Consider the following 22,233-nt stretch of genomic DNA (forward strand, 5'->3'; position numbering starts at 1 on the left):
TAACACTAAACTTATAATAAAAATGGCATCACTATGTCCATGTTTAGTTAATATAACAAAAAGTTTTATAGATCCAACTAGGAAATACTAACCAAATCCTTGTAGTAAAGTCTATTAAACGTCCTAGTTATGAGAAATCGAGTCTTATCGTGATAACTAAAAATTTTGCTTGGTTTAATCAACATGCCTTCCAACAGATACGTCTTGTTGCCAATCAAATGATTTTTCTCAGTGTAGTAATGTGCCGATATTAATTTTAAATATGTTCTAACAAATAATATTTTTAAATTTGATAAAATAATATATGTACCTCTTTAAAAACATATTTAAAACATATAAATCGCATTGGGACTAAAATTTAGGGTTACTAAATGCTACTTGATTGCACGATAATTGAATAACAATATGTTGTACTAATCGAAATCTCACAATCAGCTATAAAGTTGATTAAAATCTATCTTTCAAGCATCGACTATTTCACAATATTTTATTTAAATTTAAAATCCGTGCCGTTTAATTATGATTCAATGGATAAAACTTACAATAATTCACCATTACATAAATTTTGCAAGTTTATAAATTTTAGTTTCCCTTTTTCCGGCCATTCACAAATCGACTAGCTTGCTTCCATCAGGCTTTGATTAGAACGTACGAGGCACGTAGGTCAATGCTTCACGGTTATCGCACTTTCCTTCGTACGGAAGAGCAACCGGTTAATTCTCCCGACGGTGGGAGAGACGGGGAGGGAGGAGGGAGAGAGGGTGAGATTGACGAGCGACGCACGAGAGACAAGTGGCGTTTCCTCCGGTGGTCAAATCTCTCGTCCTTCCTCGGCGAAGGGAGGAATTTTCGCGCGCGAACGCATCCGTCCGTCCGTCTTTTTGCCCGTTCTTTTTGTACGACACCGATCGCTGACAGGTTTGCGGTTGTCCTTATAATAGCGCCGCACAGCGCGCGATGCGGCTATCTAGCGGGTGCCGCATAACCCGCCACGCTGGCTTCTATTTATAATCGCGAGTGTGCGCGACTCGCACCACGCTCGTATACGGGATGTCACGTAATATGTGAAAAGTACCATGGGGTTTTACCTTGCATACGTTAAAAATTAATATCTAGAACTGCCACGCATATAATTAAACACATCAACCGACAAACTTGTCTAATATTGAAATTAAGATGTCATAAAATATTTAGAAATGAAAAAGCTTTTAACGAAAATTTGCTAAAAAAACACTATTTTTAAAATTTTTGCATTTCAAAAAAAAAAGATAAATACTTTTTTCTCGCTTTGAGATACTGAATTCGTCCTGTGAATGCTTTTCATGTGACACCCTGTATATGCGACTGCTATCACATCGAGTATGTATGTAACGTATGTGCGCACATAGACATAACGACCGACGTTTCCTTACAACTTATACGCTATTTCGGTGGTGCTGTACCTACCACCGAGCGCGACGAGCCAATTCGTTCGGCAGGTGCTACCAGCCTCGCCGACCGCAGGTGAGTCGAGATGAGGTGAGCCACGAAGCCATCTCGCGTTTACCAGCGAGATTGAGCGCTGGAAAATGGCTAATATTATTCAATATTATATCGTTCAACGAGAGAAATTACTCTTACCCCAAGAGCTTGACGTTTCACGGAAAATAGGGATTAAAACGATATAATTATGATATATAAATAAGGAATGAATATTATTTTAAATTGAATATGAATATTTTCGAATGTATAGATGTGTGTTTAATTTGTAAGAACGTCTCTAAATAAAACACTTTGACAATAAAAGATGGATAAATGATAAAAATCATCAATTTGCTGAAAATAAAAGTTCAAATTAAAACAGAAAAAAATATTAAAACAGAAAAAAATAGAAGATTTTTATTAAGTAACAATTAATTCTTTCACAAAAAAATTTTTCTTCTCAAACATTTATAAAATCGAAATTTGCGGTCATAAAAATTGAATTTTTCTCCTGCAAAAACTAATCAATTAGTGTCCGATATACATTATATTATCTTGTAAAAAATAATATTCAGTTTTGCATCATTTATTATTCGAATAGATTGTATATTCATTCACAATTGCTAAGGAACAATTTTCCAAAGAGTAATACGACTTTCCTAATATTTGTCGATATATTATTTCATGCTCTCTTTTTTCTCATTACAACAAAAAATTTATTTGACATTACATTTCATACATTATTGGCACGTGCAAAACATTTTAATCTCATCGCTGTCACTCATCGGCTTTTCCTTTTTGATTGACCGTTGGAATAATCGCAGGATTACCGCGATAACTGAAATATTAATTGAAACTGCTATTGTTGTTATTTCGGTGTAAGTGACAGGCGACAAATTCTTCATCGTCTAATGCATGCAGCACGTATAATAAACTGGAAAAATGAACGCGAAAAATCCGGACGGATAAAGATCGTCGGGTTGCCTACGTCGAAGCGGTATTTCCGTTACAGTTTATCGAAGAATTAATTACGCTGGTAATGCCGTCGTTCCTCGCGACAGCTGCAGGACGAAATTTGACAAGCAAAAGGCATGAATTTGCAAGACCCCGGTTAAACGACAATCTTGGGGAGTTATTTCGAGAATGGAGTAAAGTGTATAACGTATTACGAGTGTATCGAGAAGCACGACGCAAAGTGTGCTCGAGTCTCTCACCGTGGGACGGAAACTCCTAATTAACGCGCGCATTTTAATATCGCGTCGATATTAACGGCAATAAATCTACGCCTGTCTCAGGACCGGCTTTTTTCGGCCGTCCGGTCCAGTGGACAAGCACTCGCCCGGTGGGGAATTTTAAGCCGTCCAGGTGTAACGCTCGGACCATTAACAGAGTCTTTATCGCGTTCTCGGCAGGTTTTCAGAATCGATTGCTAATTCAATGAAATGCTAATATTTTCGTTTTATTTTACGATGACGCGGCTCTAATAGCAAATATAACAAATTCCCTGTAATGTAACAGCCGCTCATTAGCCTAATGGTCAGTAGCCACAATACGATACGCTTCTTTCCCACGACAAGATTCTCCAATTTGTGTAATTATTTTATTTATGTGAGTATATAATAATATTCTCGCGATATTGGAAAGATCATTGCAAAGCTTAATATTGAGAAATAGGTTATTCCGGTGTACTCTTTCATAAAATTATAAATAAATGATTACAGAAATTACTGTATTTTTCTCACCAGATCTTTAAAGATATGATGAAAATATTCTGATATTTGTGTCATTCTTGCAAAAGTTAATTTAATAATCGTAAAATCAATAGAATAAAATATTGGAGAAAAAATCAAATAAAAAATTATTCAAATTATCTTAATTCAAGTAATAATCACGTTTTAATTAAGATCGATTTTTCTGTTTATAAAAAAAGAATCACAAGAAATATAATATAAAATATGCTCATCCTTATAATTAGACTTTACTTTAAAGCATCGTACAGAGATGTTTATTACAACAATTGCGTAATCAGAGCATATTTGTCGCAAAAGTCCCTTTCGCAATCTCTGCTACCGTAAACCTCGCGGACTTTGCTTTAACACATTTTACAAACCGCGGGACATAAACGGGTCGTAAAGGATTTATGCAGAACGCGCAGTGGGGTATGTTCATTAATAATTGTCACACTGCCAGGCGAACGTCAACGTCATTCGTCGTTGCTGCTTGCGCGAAAGATACTTCTTAGCGACAGGGAGGCGTACAAAGAAGACCAGCGAACGTAAAGGCGCGACGGGAATAGATTTATCGGCATTACACCGCATTCGTAATGACGCCAATATATTTAGATGATTGATCCGACGGTAAGTAATTCGGTCGCGGACAGTATATTCCTTACCCCTATTAACCTGGCACCCCCACCATGAAAAATTGAGTTCGAATATAGTGCATAATTAAGTGCTAATTTGTTGCTAATTTGTTGCTATAAGCGCGAATTTGTTGCTTCTACCGATTAGCAAGAAAATCATATTAAAGATGGGGATGCTAGCTTAATGGCAAGCTAGCACCTCCACTTCCGAAAAACACTTATAGAGAGTCCCAAATTAAAAACCAAATACACTAGAATTTGTTGCTAATTAGTTGCTCAAAGATACTGCAAATAGATTTTAAAAATATTAGATTTTTAAAAATACACCAATATGACATATCATATACATATAAGCGTAAAATCATTAAAAATAAGTAATTAGCAATATCAGTTTGTCATAAAATTGTTTCCCGCATAAAATAAACCATTTCTTAATTTATTGCCTATAATATAAATGAAAAAAAAAACAATCAAAACGAGTGGCGGTGTTATCTTGCCGCCAAGAGTAAAATACATTAACGCAATTAGTTGCTGCGATTATTTTTGCCTCAAAACGTTTCCTTAATTAGTTGCTCGAAGAATATACAATATCGAATTTGTTGCTCAACAATTAACATAAAAAATTCGACTCGAACGGGTGGTGGTGCTGGCTTGCCACCAAGAGTAAAGTATATTAACGCAATTAGTTGCTTCGATTATTTTAGTCTTAAAATGTTTTCCTAATTAGTTGCTCGAAGAATATATAATATCGAATTTGTTGCTCGACAATTAACTTAAAAAATTCGACTCGAACTGGTGGTGATGCTGGCTGGCCACCAAGAGTAAAGTATATTAACGCAATTAGTTGCTTCGATTATTTTTGTCTTAAAATGTTTCCCCGAGGGGTTGATCACTAGTGGTTATAGTGTACAAAAATTACCCTTGATACGGATTACCTATAAATTACCTCAGATTACTTAAGATTACCTAATATTACCTCAAATTACTCCAGATTATCAAATACTACCTTATATTACCCAAGATTAGATAAAAATAAGATGGTGTGCAGTACTAAAATTACAGCTTCAAAAAAATCATCTTCTAGTAAAAAATACAGTCGACAAAGTCGATTAAAAAGAAAATTACAATAATATCTCCAAATCAAATGTTCATTACTCAATATTTTTCCTATGTTAGTAAAATTTCGAAAATAGCATAAGAAAATGACATTTTGAAGAAAGTGTTTTTTGAGCATGCCGAGGAACTTCGATGTCTTAAAAAAAGTATTGCTTCGATCCCAAATAACATTGACGATTTTTTTAAACGACTTATTAAAACGGCAATTCTCAACAATGCTAAAACGAATCCGAAGAATAATCAATATGAAGAATCTTTTAAGAGATTTTGCACATATCTTTTCATTGATAAGGATGCATTTCGCAATTTTTATATATTTGTATTTTTAGTTATTTTTAGCTTTTTTGAATTTTGTTTTGAATAATAAGTAGACACCTGACTTACAAAACGACTTTACATGCCAATTTGAATGGCATTATTCCGTCTGTATCCACTATCAGCAGGGTAATAAATTCAAACTATTGTTTACTTCGGGAAGGTGAATTTCGTTTTAAGGAACTAAGCGACTTCTTAACGCAAAGAAATTTGCCTAAAATAGTTTGGCTTAGTGAAAATGCGACTGGAATTACCGGCAGAATATTCAATACATGAAAATTGTAATATAGCTTTTGTTTTACCATTAAATGACGATGGCTTACCAAAAGTTGTGGATAAGAATGCATTTCACAATTTTTAAACGCTCGTGTGTTCGTAGCCTGAGAGAGAAAGCATTACAAGACGTGATACCGCGAAAACCTAACCACGACAATTCGTAGACTGCAAAAAAGCACGTTTTTACAAAGCGTCGATTCCAAAAATCAACTGTAAATGTATAATATTGTAAAAAGATACAAGTTCGTCAATGACGTTCACTAACTTCAAAAATTAAAGATTATCTTAGATTACCTCAGATTATCTGAGACTACCTTAAGAATACCTAGAATTACCTACAGATTATTTGATATTACCCTTAGATTACTTAGATTTCCTATTAGATTACCCAAGATTACCTGAGAATGCTAAAGATTATTTAGAATTACCAAAAATTACCTTAGATTACCCAAAATTTCCTTTGGACTGCCGCTGAATTACCTAGCCCTTGTACAGAAATTACCTCAGTGACCATCCCCTCGTGTTTCCCTAATTAGTTGCTCGAAGAATATATAATATCGAATTTGTTGCTCGACAATCAACTTAAAAATTTCGACTCGAACTGGTGGTTGTGCTGGCTGGCCACCAAGAGTAAAGTATATTAACCAAGGGGTGTCTCACTGACTAAAAATTTGTACATGTATTGCGAATTATCAGGTAATTTCAGGTAATTCCATGTAATGCACCATGTACTCTAAGTATGCGACGTAATACGAAACAATTCCATGAAATATAAAGTAATTCTATGTAATGCAAATATATTTATTTATAATTTTTTATTTTGCAAAATATACATATTATAAATTTAAAAAAATGTTTTATTTTAAACTTTGTTCCAATTATTAATTAAAAAAAAAATCTTATTTTAAACTTACGAACATGAACACATAAAATACAAATAAAATTAGTACTAAAATTAGTAATAAAATTAGATCGGAATAAAATCATTAATGATTATATAAATTATAATATTTAGTTATACATATATTTTTTAATTATTCATGTATATATATATAAAATAAATATATACGTGAATAATTGTTTATTTTGCAAAATATACATATTATAAATTTAAAAAAATGTCTTATTTTAAACTTTGTTCCAATTATTAATTAAAAAAAAAATCTTTTATTTTAAACTTACAAACATGAACACATAAAATACAATTATATATATATATATATATATATATATATATATATATGTACACATATTTGAGTTACATATGTATAGTTAATCATTATATATTCTCTTTAATTCTTTGTATCTTTTTTTAATACTTTTCATGTCTATTTAAAGAAAACGGTTCGGTTCCAATTAGAGTAACTGGTCCAAAGAATAAGTATTCATTTTGTATTATTTGAACATATATATATCTGTTTCTTTAGGCCATTTATAAACATCTAATTTGGATTTAAAAAATTTAATTTTTGTAGAATTTTCAAATATTTCAATGACTCTTCCAATATAGAATGTGTTATTATAATAGACAGCATAATATTTTTCCTCATCCAAAAGTCTTAAATTGGAAACAAACTCTTGAGAAATTATTTCACATTCATTTACATGCTGTTTGATACGTTCACAAATTTCAACAAAGTTTGTGATTTTCGTTTGATTTATATCTAAAACAAGATTTCTTTTTGTCTTTGTTCGATCTAATCTGTTTGGAAAATTTGTTATTTTTTGTGGAAGCTGGATAATTTCATCAGAATTGCTGTTGTCATTTTGATTTGCCTCCTTAGTAATTTCACTCTTAGAAAAATCCGAGGAAAAATCCAAGAAAAGACTTGCATTATGTGAAGTTAGTTGATCATCCATATAAAGTTGAGTACATATGAAACTAGAACTTTGTGATACATTTTCAATAAAATTAATTTCTTTTTGAATCGAATCATCAACACTTGATGAAGAACATAATGAGACACTTGATAATTTTTCAGCTTCCATACATGTATTTTCTTGAGTGCATTATCATACGGAATTATGACGACATTGTTATTACATTCATCAGGTTGTTCATTAATATTTTTTTCTATTACATTAGATTTTGGATTTACTTGAAGAAAATTTAAAATATTAGAATTTTTTACCATATTTTGAGACTTTTTATTTTTAAAATGCGTTTTAAAATGCTTATTAAAATTTGAAAGAACCCATTTATATTTATTATTTTCAATTTGTGTAAATGTTTTAGAAAAAAAATTGCACTCTGTGCAATTTACATAAGCAGTTTGATTTTTTATTTCTATGCTAATATTATCTAAGTTAGAAAGAGTTTGTGATTTTTTAGCTTCATCATAATTGATGCTTTGTAGGAATTTAATAATATAATTTGAAACTACGTTTTTAATATGATTAACAGCTTTAGATTTATCGTCTTCAGTTAAATAAGAAGATTTGTTTTTAGATGTATTAATTGTATCATCAAAATTATTTTTATTACGTTTTATATTTCTATCTTTATTTAAGCATTTACGTTTATTAGACGTGCTTTGATGTTGTGTACTAACGTCACATAAACATTCTAAATTTTTTTCTTGAGTTTTTTCAAGAATAGTAGATTCAAGAAACTTTTTACTACTTTTAATTAATATATTTAATAATTCTTTATGCCTAAATAAAATTTCAAAATATTGTTCTTTTGCCGTGTATATACCAAAAAAATCTTTTTTTTCTTCAGGAATTAACAATAAAGTTAACTTTTCTTTGGCAAAAATCTTTCTTCGTTTATTTTGCTTATTGATGTGATATTGTCATATCCAGTAAAAAGGAGAAGTTGCTTCAAATAATCAGGAGATACAATATCTTGTAGATTGAACTTTTCTATAAGTTTAACATCGACAGTATGGGAGTGGGGATGGTTCTGAACGGCCGCACATGCATACAGACACTGTGTACCGTCCAAAATGACCCCCACTCATCCCCATTCCTATGCTATCGATGCTGCTTCAGACGTAAGCGCGGTAAAATGCGAAATAATACAACGTAATGCGAAGTAATTCGAAGTAATGCATAAGTAATTCCAGGAAAAATGTACATGTATTGCGACAGTGAGACACCCCCTGGATAATCGCTTCGGATGTAATAAATCTACTCTGCAGCAGATTCGTTTTTCCCATTACACGCTTCGCTCCCGCCCTCCTCGCTGTTAAATTTGTCCGATATAAAACGCAATTTGTTCGCTACTTGTACGCCAACGGAACAAGATAATCTTACATAATACAGAAACAATCCCGAGAATTTGCGTGCATGATTAATTAATTATCTGAAAAACAGCTTTTTCCACGAATATAAGAGAGAATTCTCTCGTTCCGGTCGGACAAATTTAATGAATGTATCATGTTTTTATTTTCACGTACGCGATGTCGAATTTGTGCGCGCGAAATATTGGGGATAATCGGCGGAATTTTCAAGCAATCTCATGTAAGTTTCGCCGGCCGGTGCATTTCATTTGCACGTTAATTAAAAATAAATTTGATGTAGACGCGCGTGCAGAGAGAGTATATTGCACCCGATATCTCCCGACCGGGAGATATCGGGAAATCAAGCTAACACCGTCATCTGTTCGAGTCAAATTTTTTAAGTTAATTGTCGAGCAACAATTTCGATATTGTATATTCTTCGAGCAACTAATTAGAGAAACATTTTAAGACAAAAATAATCGAAGCAACTAATTGCGTTAATGTACTTTACTCTTGGCGGTAAGATAACGCCGCCACTCGTTTTGATTGATTTTTTTCATTTAAATTATAGGCAATAAATTAAGAAATGATTTATTTTATGCGAGAAACAATTTTATGACAAACTGATATTGTTAGTTACTTATTTTTAATGATTTTACGCTTATATGTATATATGTTATATTGGTGTATTTTTAAAAATTTTGTATTTTTAAAATCTATTTGCAGTATCTTGGAGCAACTAATTAGCAACAAATTCTAGTGTATTTGTTTTTTAATTTGCGACTCTCTATAAGTGTTTTTCGGAAGTGGGGGTGCTAGCTTGCCATTAAGCTAGCACCCCCACCTTTAATATGATTTTCCTGCTAATCGGTAGAAGCAACAAATTCGCGCTTATAGCAACAAATTAGCAACAAATTAGCACTTAATTATGCACTATATTCGAACTCGATTTTTCATGGTGGGGGTGCCAGGTTAATAGGGGTATATTACTTGACGTATGACTAACGGACACGTCGATAGGAAGGCAGCCTCTATCGTTGTACGATGGTGTAACACGAGAGTAAGAACAGTTTATTAATGTTATTACCATCGTCGTTACTAACTGTATTCCGTACAATCGTATGTTAAAAGTAGTCCGTATCTAAATCATCTTGCAACACTCTCTCACAACCGTTAACTCTCTTGAATTCATTTTCATATTCCGCTTCATTAGCTCTATAAAAGCGATACCAGATTTTTATTAAAGATACATTTCCTCGTCTTTATTTTCAGTACTTATTTTATTCCTTAGTGATTTATCTCGTTGCGAGAGTCGAGATCGATAATATTTAATGGAGCGGATAAAAGGAAAACGAAAGTGAAGGAACACACAATGAGTCGGAATGCACGGTTTCCGCTACCAAATCGAGACAAAGACATTCCATGGTGCCATTAATGCAATCAGACGTTGAATCATCCTCGGGCACGAAGGCTCAACCACCACCTACACCTCCCACGTGCGAGCCGATAAAGAAACGTGGCCAACACTAATTGTTACGATGATGGATCGCCGAGTAGGAAGAGAGAGAGAAGGAGAGGGACAGATCTTTGTTCCGTATGCGGCGCGTCCTTATAATACGAATGCGTGTCTCTCGCCAGATATAAGAAGTAAAGCGAGATAAATTAGGTACAACCGACCTGTCATACTCGATAATAGTCTCTAGGCTTTCACGCTTGGCTCATCGTCGCGGTTTTAGTGAATGGCTCCAAGTGAATCACGTTTTTAAATACACTACCGTTCAGGCAAGTCGGAGCATCACTGGGAAAGTAGATACGTGCGATTTCATGCGCTGTGCATGACTTGATATATATGACTTCTTCTGAATACACATGTCGCACACTCTTCAAACCTTGCATCCTTCTCTCTTCGAGAATATTACGCGACGAAAGCATCTATTGCGTAACATCGTATCGCGAATTCTGCAAGCGTTCGAAATAGCAACGTCGTCGATCATCGCGTCTGATCCCACCGTTCGACTCCCAAAGACAACTGTTAGCCGCGGTTACCACGCGTTGCCCCCGCGAGCTATTAATTCGAAGGACAATGGAGATATCATTCTGCGGCAGGGGGAACGATAATTTATTAACATCCCACGCGACGCATTATCTCACGCATCCGCCCACGCGTTCGGGCTACTCTGTCGCCGATCTCACCCTTCCTCCCTCCTCCCACCCTTGCGATCGCGCGACACCGCGTACGGCAGCCGATCGTGTGTCAGCCGCAATTGTCATTTATCGTCCCGACGATTTACGATTCCGTTTACACCGGCCGCTTGGCCGGTCGGCGATACCGGACCGTCCCCGAAGTTTCGAGCGATTCATCAACGCGCGATAGCTCATATATTCCGGCTGGCGACAGCGCACCGCACCGCTTTTACCGTTCGTGTATCTCCTGCATCCCGCGAACGTTTACGCCGAATTTGCCGATCTGTGTTTGATAGGTGTTTTTTGAATAATTATGATGTATCTATGTTAAATTGATCACCGCACACAGATGCAGCGACAATATTGCTGCATGAAGGAAGAATAGCTTAAAACTAAGAAAAATGGGAGTAAATTTAATAAACAAAAATATCAACAAACTTATCTTTATTTATATTTATTGTGATTAAATTACTAAAATAGATTTATTTAAAAATAGTTTAAATTACAAGAATAATTTTTTAATTTAATTAAAATATAAATAAATTTAAACTATAAATATAATTTAAATTAAATTAATAATACAATTTAAATTATAAATAAATTTAAAAAATTAAATTATAAATAATGTTGAAAAATAATTTTTATATACATGTATATATTTTAAATATATTTATAAAAATATCCAAAGAGAGAGATGTGACTTAGCTTTCAGCAGATATAAATACACATATATCGAGAGGCTATCGCAAGAATTTATGATATTCATGGTGTAAACAGATTCTTCGTGGCGACACCGGCAAACGTTAGGAAGAATGCAACAGGTTGTCAGTTCGGTTCCCTGTGCGCAATAATTAATACCTGTTAGCTGTATCCGGCATTCGCTGCGCAACCAAGAGTGAGCTTTGTAATCAAGTGTCGTAAATATGCGTGAAAAATGAAAAGTCAAACCGGGCGCACGAAGAGACGTACGTGTTTTGTCATTTCTCATCAACTCTTCCCTCTGGTTTTTTGATCACGCGTTTCACATCGCGTGACTAAAGTAACTCACGGCGGGTGTGTAACTTGCAAACGAGTAAATAACGGAATAGCACGTTCGATTTCTTATCGCTGATTAAGCTATATTTTCCAGCCTACTCAGCTAAAGGGCAAATAAACTAGCGGTAATATCAAGTCTGTCTGAACGGTCGGGGATTGTAATAAATAGACGCGATGTGAAAGAAACAAGGTTTGCTTTCTTTACACGTGTGCGAAGATGTGTAAATATTTAGAAATCTTGGAAAAGAATATCTGAAAAGATTACAAGATACGGATAAGAATTTCTAAAAATCATCTGCAATCAATAAAAATCTCAAGAGTCCATAAATAATAATATAAATGGATATACTCGCGTCTCGATATTATTGCTAAGTGGCATTCTACTAGAATGATACCGATTCATCATGACTGCAGAGGATTTCAACCTCACATAAAATTTTCGATGCACGATAATAAAAAGTAGCAAACGCGTTTATAGTGCCAGATAAAAAGGCGAGCTTTGAAATCGGAGCATTTTAACATCTCGATTAATGTGCAGCGATACTGAGAAAAAAAGGCAAGACTTTCACGGGATCGTTATATCCGTGTATGTCGTAATTACTTAATTTTGTGTGGCTTCAGGCCAGATAAAAGAGAAGAGATATGATTTTGGAGGTTTTATGGATGAGAAGAATGAAAAGGAGAGAGAGCTAGTTCTTTAAAACGTATAGGCAAGCGTCTCGTTAACCAGGCATATCCAGGTAAAAGCAGCTGATTATAAAAGACTATTTAAACACAGCAACATGTTACATGACGGTTCGTAGGAAAGAAAGGGAGGAGGTTTATTAGGAGAATTATAATTTATATTAATATTATATTTATGTTAATTATATAGTTTATTTTTAATTTAAATTCGTGCATTATAGTTGTATGAATATACATAATTAACAATTGATCGTTGCACTTCGGGAGCAGCTATGTGTAATTTAATTTATTTAATAATTGTAAAGAGGACATTACATGTAACTTTATGTTGACCCGACCATCACGAGACACGCCATAATTTCCCTACCATGAATCACATAAGCGACCGAGAGTATCCCCGGTTTTACTTCGTACCTCAACGAGCAACGACATTACCTTATCCGCGATGATCTCTGTAAGCTGACTTTTAAGAATTGGAGCTGCGGACCCGGGGCAGGCAAGTTACTCGATGTTTCTTATCTGAGGAATTAAGGATATGCCGTGCAATGACGGCGAGAAAGAGAGAGAGAGAGAGAGAAAGAAAGAAGCAGACGTACGTGCCGGAATATGCCGTCACGTGGAAGCGATACCCTTCGGCGTGGCCGGCAAAAGGCCCCGGCGAGGGTGTTAAAATTCTCGTTATGGCGCACCGCGAACGACCGTGAGCGAGTTCAACGACCGGACGGCGGGATTCACGATCCACGTTATAGATCGTCGTTTCAGATCCCGCGGGCCTCGTTCAAATATTCCTCGAGCGGCCGCTTCACGTAGGCGTCATTCTCACGGTGCCCGATTCCCCGGGACGACATATTTGTTTCGCGCGGAAGGTACGCGATATCACGAGCATCCTCCTCGGGGTCGAGCATCCTTCTCACTGTGCTAAAGATAGGACATGATTCAAGATTCACAGATTTGTCGACGAGCGCGTCAAAAACATCATCGCGAGAGCAGTTTGCTGGGCTGGTCGTTGCCATCGGAAGGCCTGCGTCTTTATTACATCTGGGTTCAAATGAATTTGTTGCCGATTGCCCATCTTGCTCTAGTGAATCATTGTCTTGGAGAGGAGAAGAGAGAGGATGTGACAGAAGAAGAGAAAAACGATCGACCTACGTGCGCCTTGCCTCGCAACCCCCGCAAAGAAATGGAATTACCTCGATAGGTCTCCCTCTTCATCGGTCACGTCTTAATCGACGACGGGGCACTCCGTTTCTTCGACAGCCGCGGTTGGGGGTCAATCATCAACGTAACCGAATCGCGGATGGAACAGCGGGAGAGGGAGAAAAAGGACGAGCTCTCGGAGGAAACTTGGCTCGAGAACCAAGGAAGGGCCAAAAGGTACGAGCCCGTCTCGTACGCGAGCGATTACTTTGTATCGAGCGACGCGTAATAATGTAAAACTTACCTACCCCGTAGCCTCGATTAGAGGAGCCCCCTAATTGACAAGGTCGATCATTAACTTGGAAAGGGAAGATATTGGCAATCGCGGAGATGTACCGCAGTCGTGTCGACTCGTAACTATCCCGAGAGAGAGAAAGAACGCCGAGATAGACATAAATCAATTTCCTGTGCGCGCGCAATTCTCTCGAGCCATTTGTCAGCTGTCCATTCGTTGTCTATGCTCGTTACAGTATTAAACGTATTAACGATTTCCCATAGTGACGACATTGCCGTATGAATACGTAATACAGACGTAATCGTTGTCTCCATATTTTTCGACAAGTGTGCAAAGCGTTTCTCACAAATAAATTTTTCCGTAATCTTAGTTTGACATATTGATATAAGGACTCTTAATTACGTACATCTTGAAATTAATTGCGACGCCAAAGATGTATCTGATCCGGTACCTGAATATATGAAAGGATAAAGTCTTTATTGGATGATCGGAGTAACGAATTAATATGTTAATGATGAAGATATAGATTTTACAAATTTATGTGACTGAGTTTACTGATTTAAAAGTGTCTCTCCTTTAAAAAAAAATGAGGGAGAGAAAGAGAGAGGGAGATTATATGAATACTGAATTATTCCACAAAAAGAGTAAAAGGATATTGATATTAATGACTGTCAAGAAACATTCAGAAGTCTTTCTGCGAAAACGTAGCTTGTCAGAAAGAAACTGCCGCAGAAATAAATTAGCTATGACGGTGGTTGAGACAAAAAGCGCAGATATATACACAAATACGATCGCGCCGAGAAAACGGAACGTGGCGGCCCTCGATTCGACGTCGACGAAAAAAAGCTGACGTAGAATTTTGCACGAGAGGCGAGAGTGGCAAACGGGAAACCGGGAGATTGGCGCGACGAATTGTCAGTATTGTCGGATAATGCCGATTAATCGATTGCCAATCGCGGATCATTCACGGCCTCGCGTTCTCGTGAAGTGGATTAAAGCGTACGTGCAATGGAGAGAATCGCTTGCTTGGAAATACTTCAATGAGATTATCCTCGAGTACACTTGTGTCTCTCTCTGATTGCGTCGAATCAAATAAATCATCGCGACAGCCGTCACGTCAACTATTCCGAATTTCACTTAAGGTAATTCAATTTGAAAAAATTAACACCGCAATATTTATAAGATCCAAATTATTCAGACGATTCTGAAATAAGATCTTCAATTATTAATAAGAATAGTGGATAACTCTCTCTTGTCTTCTAAGCTCTCTTAACCATAGAAGTATTTTTAATCTTTTCCAGATATTCGAAGCTGTCTCCTCTTATTTGTGCCTTATTATGGCAGACAGAAGTTGCGTAGGTGCCTTTTTTCGGGCTCTTGAGGAACATGCTTATCAGCTCGCGATGGGTCGTATTATTGAATTAACGAGTTCCTACTTCGTCGACGATTGACAGACGGCGATAACCATTATTACGATTTTTACACGTACGGGTGCCGGTGTAGGACGATATCGCGCGATAACTCGTGTACCTATCAAGTGGCCCCTTTCGGAGCCACTTAGCTGCGGCTCAAAACGCCGATGGGTTAATGGAATTTTCTCCAACTCGATTTTCCGATATTTTTTTTATCGGGATTGTGTCGCGCGCGCCGAACCGAGAGAGCGTTTGGAGAAGATATATTGCCCGATTAAAAATCTATTTACGATCGTGCTGGATCGGCGACGAGCGTATCCCAATCGTGAGCGGACAACGAAAATATCGACCCTTCGACGGAACCCAATTACTCGGTAAACCGCAGATAAATTATTCCGCGTGTTATTCAGGCAAGAATATTGTCGCCCGATATGGGAAAACATATTCACGATCTCTCGACTTATTAATAAGAACGACTTCATAGATTATTATAGAGACATCGTATCGATCTTGAAATCGTTTTGTTGCTCACGACATAAATTTATTATTTCTTCGACGAATCATTAAATATTCACGAGATGAAGAGAATGCATATAAAATAATTATTTTGTATTTTTAATTTAAAAGTAAAAAGAATTGAATTGCAATGATTGCAAATCAGCTGAGCTCGAAATATCGAAGCAGCTTTAACGTAACGTTAGCATACCCCCTACGGGGGTGCCTCTCAAGAAACTCTCCCGTAAAGTGAAAATGATATTCCGAGCTGTCGGCCGCGCCGAGTAGTATTAACGATCTTTACCACGCACAAAATGGATACTCTTCTCTCTCCGCCGAGTAATCTATTATAAATCCATCGACAGCTTGGACGTGTGTGTCTCGTAAAATCGATACATCTGCCTCCCTCGGCTCCGCCCCGCAGGTTTCCGCTTTGGATCGTTGGGTAAAATAATAATTGACACCCGGTGGAGAGAAAGGGGGAGAGAAAACGAGAGGGGGTGGGAAAGCGCGAGAAGCGCCAGTGCGTGGAGTTTGCGCGTGATGCATTAATTACACGTAACCATTAGCATTTAAATCGCTTTTTAATTGCAAACGGCAGTGCTTCTTGCCGCGCCTATGTGTCCATGATACTTTCCGACTCGTACACTCCCGATACCTGCCTTGTGCTAATCCGTTTTCTCTCTGCCTACCTATCTATCACCGAAATATAAGCTGGAACAATTTCGAGTAATGAACGCTCTGGAAATCTGACCATCCGCTGGTTATTTATGGCCGCAGAGAAATAGGATAAGCACGGTTTGAGTACAGATAATTATTTAAAAATTATGATAAAAATTATTATTCAAATATATTTACCTTTTTGTTTAAATAAAATATTGAAGGATTTAAAAATTCATTTTTGTGAGAAGATTATAAAGAGCAAGAGATGCAAATATAATAAGGAAAATAGAAAAATGACAAAAAATATATATACGTTTATTGGAGAAGAATAACCATCATTTATTTAATAATTTAATAATGTATAATAACTAGTGTAATAAATAGTATAAAAATAACTAAGATAATTTAACGAATCATAGACAAAAATATAAATGTAAAAGACATAACGAAAAATTAAATATAATAATTATAAAAATTCGTAAGAAAGAACGATCTGACAAAAAAAAGCAATATATACATGTTTCACATTCAGAATAACAGTCATAACCGCTACGCAAAAAATGGTTGCCAAATATTCGCAGCATAAAGTTCGCTATTGTTTACATACCATGGTTTGTAACCGCGTCGTCTTTACCTGTTTTCATTGTATTATCTTGTCATTTGCGTGACGTGGCTCGAAGGAACAGGTTGTGATACGAAACGCTTTGTATGTCGTCGTACTATTGTTCGCAATACGATCGTGAAAAGTACTAGATATGTTCAACACGATTATTTCTCACGATTATTAAGATTATTGAATATCAATTTTCGCGATCAATTTATTCTCGTGATTATTCCGTATTAATTAATTCGCGCAATATTTTCTGATGTCAGAATAAAGCCGCCAATGTTATTTTCGCGATCATAACAAAAAATTGCAAATCTAAAATGTATCGAGTCAAACAGTGACATGTTTAATTAGCAAATATAATTATATTCAACCACGTAATTAAACACTTGCCAACTGCGTAGCAAAAATTCGGCGTTTAAATATTGTTGATTTATTAGAACGCATATTTTGTGCGTTCTATCTGACCGAAATTGATCGTGTGAACAATTTATGCATACTTTTCACGTTGTTCTTCACAAGTAATGTAATAAATAATATATCCATTGTGTATAATAAATATCGGGAGTGCCGTAAAATGTCACGCGTTTAACGTATTCTATTTATTAGTGCCCGCTGCGATCGTAATTAACTGTGTTTTCGCGAGTGAGTGCCATGAAGGAGCAGCAAAAGATAAATAGAAGAGGAGGAAAAGGTCCGAGAAGGAATCGGCGAAGCAATTATAGCGAAGGTAAGCAATTCATAACTTATTTAATTTGTTATTTATTATTTTTGAAATAAATTGCTTTATCTTCGCAATATGATTCATTTTAAATCATTACTTGTGTGATATTCGTGTATATAAATTATTCTAAAGTTTTTGAGACATTTAAAATATTTCTAATAATTAATATTTTTATACGGATATATATATTTATTTATTTTACATATTATTTATACATTTATATATTATTATATATATTATATATTATATTTATATATTATTTATATATTTATTTTATATATTTTATATATTTTATTTATTTATTTATTTTATGCGATAAATTGTTTACTCTCAAAAAACATGTATAATTTTTTCTTTGGAATATGCATGCTTTTCCTTCTTTTTAAATCACTCCATTCTAGTTATTTATTATTTTCTTTGTATCATTATCGTTGTTTCCCGTGCAACACAGAGGAATTTTCTCAATTGTACCGATATACGATTACGTGAATCGTCATTCCTCACGAGATTCCTGACTTAATTTCGCCATAAATAAATGAATAAATACCGTGACTAGCAAGCGTACGTATAGAAAAAGATAGCAACATAATAATAATATAGCTGGTGCGAGTACTTACTTAATTTATCCCAGTAAAGAATGCGTGCGCGAACACGACTCGCGAAACACAAGTCCAGTTTTTTCGCGAGATGCTCGACTGCGGTATACATATGCATATGTGTACAAACACATACGTAGACACATGCCAAATAAATTATGATTCCGGCATAAATGTATGCAAGCGTGATTATTTCTTATTCGCCCCTAATTAATACTCGACTGCCGCGCTGTTTACTTGTGTCTTTTTTATACCGACATCTATTATCCACTAGTTCGTGCTAATTATCGCACGTGGGCTTTTTACGCGACACCAACAGGTCCCTTTCACTCTTTCTTGTGCCACAATATCGCCGATAAAGTGCATCGAGTGTTAACTTTTAGTCTCAAACGACCTCTTAATGTCGAAAAAATGAAAAGCTACATCAGTTTTCTTAAGAAATTTCAATCTTAAAAATTTTTAATATCAATAAAGATGATAAAATTACCTAAAAGTAAGGAAAATTGAAACATGGAAATTTCTATGTATGCAACGCACTACTTTGCAGCAATTTTTTTCACGTGTTATATAATATTTTCAATTAAATTGTTGCATTTAAGAATGTTATTTTTGACATATTTTGTTATTACAAATTTTTTTATTAAACTTTGCATTAAACTTTTTTACATTTAATTAATCCTATCACTTTTATTATTAGTTTCTGCACAAATACTCTTTGTCTGCAAATGTATCTTATATACGACGGAATTAAATTTTAGGATACGCATTCTCATTTAACTCTCTCTTATCTCGGAATTCAGGGTTAAACATTCAACGTCCCATTGACCGACATAATCGTAACTCGCGTGGAATCGTCGACGAAACACGACGCGATCCGTTTCGCGAGGGCAATAACGAGGGTGACGCCTCGTTACAACGTGTCACTATTTTATGGGATGTACGTACCCGCGTTGCAAACTAGCCGCCGCGGAATTAATTTCGCGTAACGCAGGTAACGTCTCGCGAATGAGCGAGTTAACGCCGCCGTAATAACTCCGGCGGCCGGTTGACGTTTACACAGGTGCACCGCAAACGTGACTGCGCCGAGCGGCGAGCACGTGCAACCGGCCGCTTGCCGGTTTGCGTGCGCTTTTGCTTGCGTTCGACGCGGCCGAGAAAGACCCGACCGATACCGGGAAACCGTCGTTTATTTACGACGCCCATTAATCTCGGGAGGATCCTCGCGAACGACGGAAACGGCCGTGGTCGGATCCTGCCCGACTTTACAGCGCGGTCAGCGACGACAAACGAACCCGCAGGCATCGGCGACGCAATAATTTTCGAGAAAAGTTATTTACTCGTTATTTGTTCCTTCGCTTGTTTATTTGACTCGTAATTTCGCCCATCGAATGAGCGTTAGATTTCCCGAATCATAGGCCTCTTTTAGCAGAGCATTTTTGAAGCACGAGGCTTTATTGTTTACATATGATACTTATGTTAAAAAATAATGGATTCCCATTTTGCTTGCAAATCTTGCTAATCTTATATATTTTTTTGTAATCTGATAAATTAAAAAAGAATATTTATTAATTTCTTAGAATTATTCTAGATTATTCTAGATTATTGTATTTCCTATGTTTATTGCAATGAAAAAATTTCAGCTAAAAAGGAAAGGTTTATTCCAAGAAATTTAATGTGACTCACGATACGCAAAGACGAGATTGAGCGGTGCAATTACGTTTGCGTATTACAATTCGTAGGCTGTATGCCGTGAAAATCTCGAAATAGGAGAGCTCCGAGTTTTGCTTTCACTTCCCTAGTCTCCCTCGCTTCAAATCGGTCTCGGCAAATTGCCCGGACTCTCTCTCGGAATTTTCTCTCTCTTTTCCTCTCTGGATTCTCAATATGCAAACACATACATATACGCACACACCCACATGGACGCGCGATTGTTCAGATTTAGCCGTTTTATCGCGCAGAGAACTGTTGATACAAACGATTGTCAAACGGAGGCAGGCGAGCTAAGCAAATATTATTCTAAAGACCAGTGAATGGTAGCGATGATGAGGCGAACGAGTAGGAGGAAGGAGCAAAAGAGCAACGTCGAGAGGTCCATATAACCGGAACGAGAGGCTCGGTTAGCTGATTGGATCGACGAGAACGAAGGATGTGCGAAAAAATCGGCGAATGGATCGGATCCCCTATATCTAGGGATACATAGGATGCACTCAGGACTCGACTATCCGCGATGATTAGCAAAGTGGCATGCAAAAAAAGAAGAAGAAGCGCAGAGAAAGGACGAGCAACCAAGCCGGATTGACTGATCAAATTAGCGAGCCGTTAAGAGAATTCTTGATCAGGCCATATTGGTTACGTGCCGGAAGCAAATTTCAATCGCGCGATATATAATCGCTCGCTCGGACACAAATCCGCGGCATTAACTATCGCGTGCCGCCCGCGAGGATCGCGATATTGCCGAGTTTTATTTGCTCTACTAGATTGGAGCAACGATCGCAACGAGCTCGCATTCGCGTTCAGATTACACCGGATAATCGCGATATTTGCGGAACGCGATTATCAATCTGGCTCTGGGAGCTTTAAACCTTTACTTTCTCGGTCGTACTGTCACTTTCGAGCAATGACTCCGCCAATTGTGCTGCAACGTGCGGTGGAAAGAAAGAGATTCTTGTTTTACATGTCAGTTTAAATAGACATTTTCAAAGCAAATATAAAAATTAGAATGTCTTGTGATTTGTTGCAAATTAAAATTAATTAATAATTCGTTTAACATTTGACATTTAATCACTGATAAAATCATGTGTAAAAAAATGCACACAAAATCTACAAAAAATTAAAAAGATAAGAATATTATCAAATAATCAAAATATAAGAATATTATCGTTTTTTAGATTTGATTTTAGTCTTCCTTGCGCAATATTTTGCAACGCGATATATTTTCTTATTAGATTACACATTTTTTTCAAACGTCAAATATTAAACAGACAGATAATTATTTGTATGATAAAATTATGCCGATATAAGAAATACAGATTAATTTTAAGTTGCTGGAAACTTTTTGCATTGTTATCAACGCAACAAATCGTAAAACGTTCTAAATATAAAGTGCGAGATTACTCAACAAGAAACGGCCAGATTATACAACGAGAAACGACCGCGTTTCAACGAAACTGCTGGACTGCAGCGCACAATAATCACAATATTTGTGCACTACGATTATTATCGCCAAAGCGCCTCGATTTCCTTGGGCGCTCTAATCCCTCGTTTCCCAACGGATCTTTAAAGTTCCAGTTACTAAATAGTGCAATCGCAGTAAAGTATAAAATTGTCTTGGTGGTAGCAGCGTAGATTTTGCATAATTTCAATTTATTTATAGCAAATGTCACATTACATATCATAAACATTCCTGTCTAAGAATCGATATATGTATCTCTTGACATACTGATATTTTCCTCATTAGACATTAAGAAAGAATTGTCCGCAACATTCTCCTATTTTATTTTAAACAATTACTATAATTTTTAATTATAATAAAAATTTTTTTAAACAATTAATATAATTTTGAATAATAATAAAAATTATTCAACGATTATAAAAATTAAATTTTTTTATAATTACAAAAATTAAAGAGGCTATATAATACTCTATCG

At 35.9% G+C, this 22,233-nt stretch overlaps 1 long non-coding RNA gene across 1 annotated transcript in view; it reads left to right on the forward strand.

Moving 5' to 3' along the window:
* The window catches only part of LOC145967406 (uncharacterized), a 64,798-nt gene extending 49,369 nt beyond the window's left edge, over window positions 1–15,429 (forward strand). Inside the window, exon 3 of the long non-coding RNA XR_014437403.1 lies at window positions 15,391–15,429. This is a non-coding gene — a long non-coding RNA (uncharacterized LOC145967406). The remainder of the gene's footprint in view (window positions 1–15,390) is intronic.
* The last annotated feature ends 6,804 nt before the right edge of the window (window positions 15,430–22,233 follow it).

This window comes from Camponotus vicinus, unplaced genomic scaffold (genome assembly GCF_025532165.1).
Source record: "Camponotus vicinus isolate PSW18456_S1 unplaced genomic scaffold, iyCamVici1.0 SCAF_1, whole genome shotgun sequence".
In the NCBI taxonomy this organism is placed as follows: Eukaryota; Metazoa; Arthropoda; class Insecta; order Hymenoptera; family Formicidae; genus Camponotus; species Camponotus vicinus.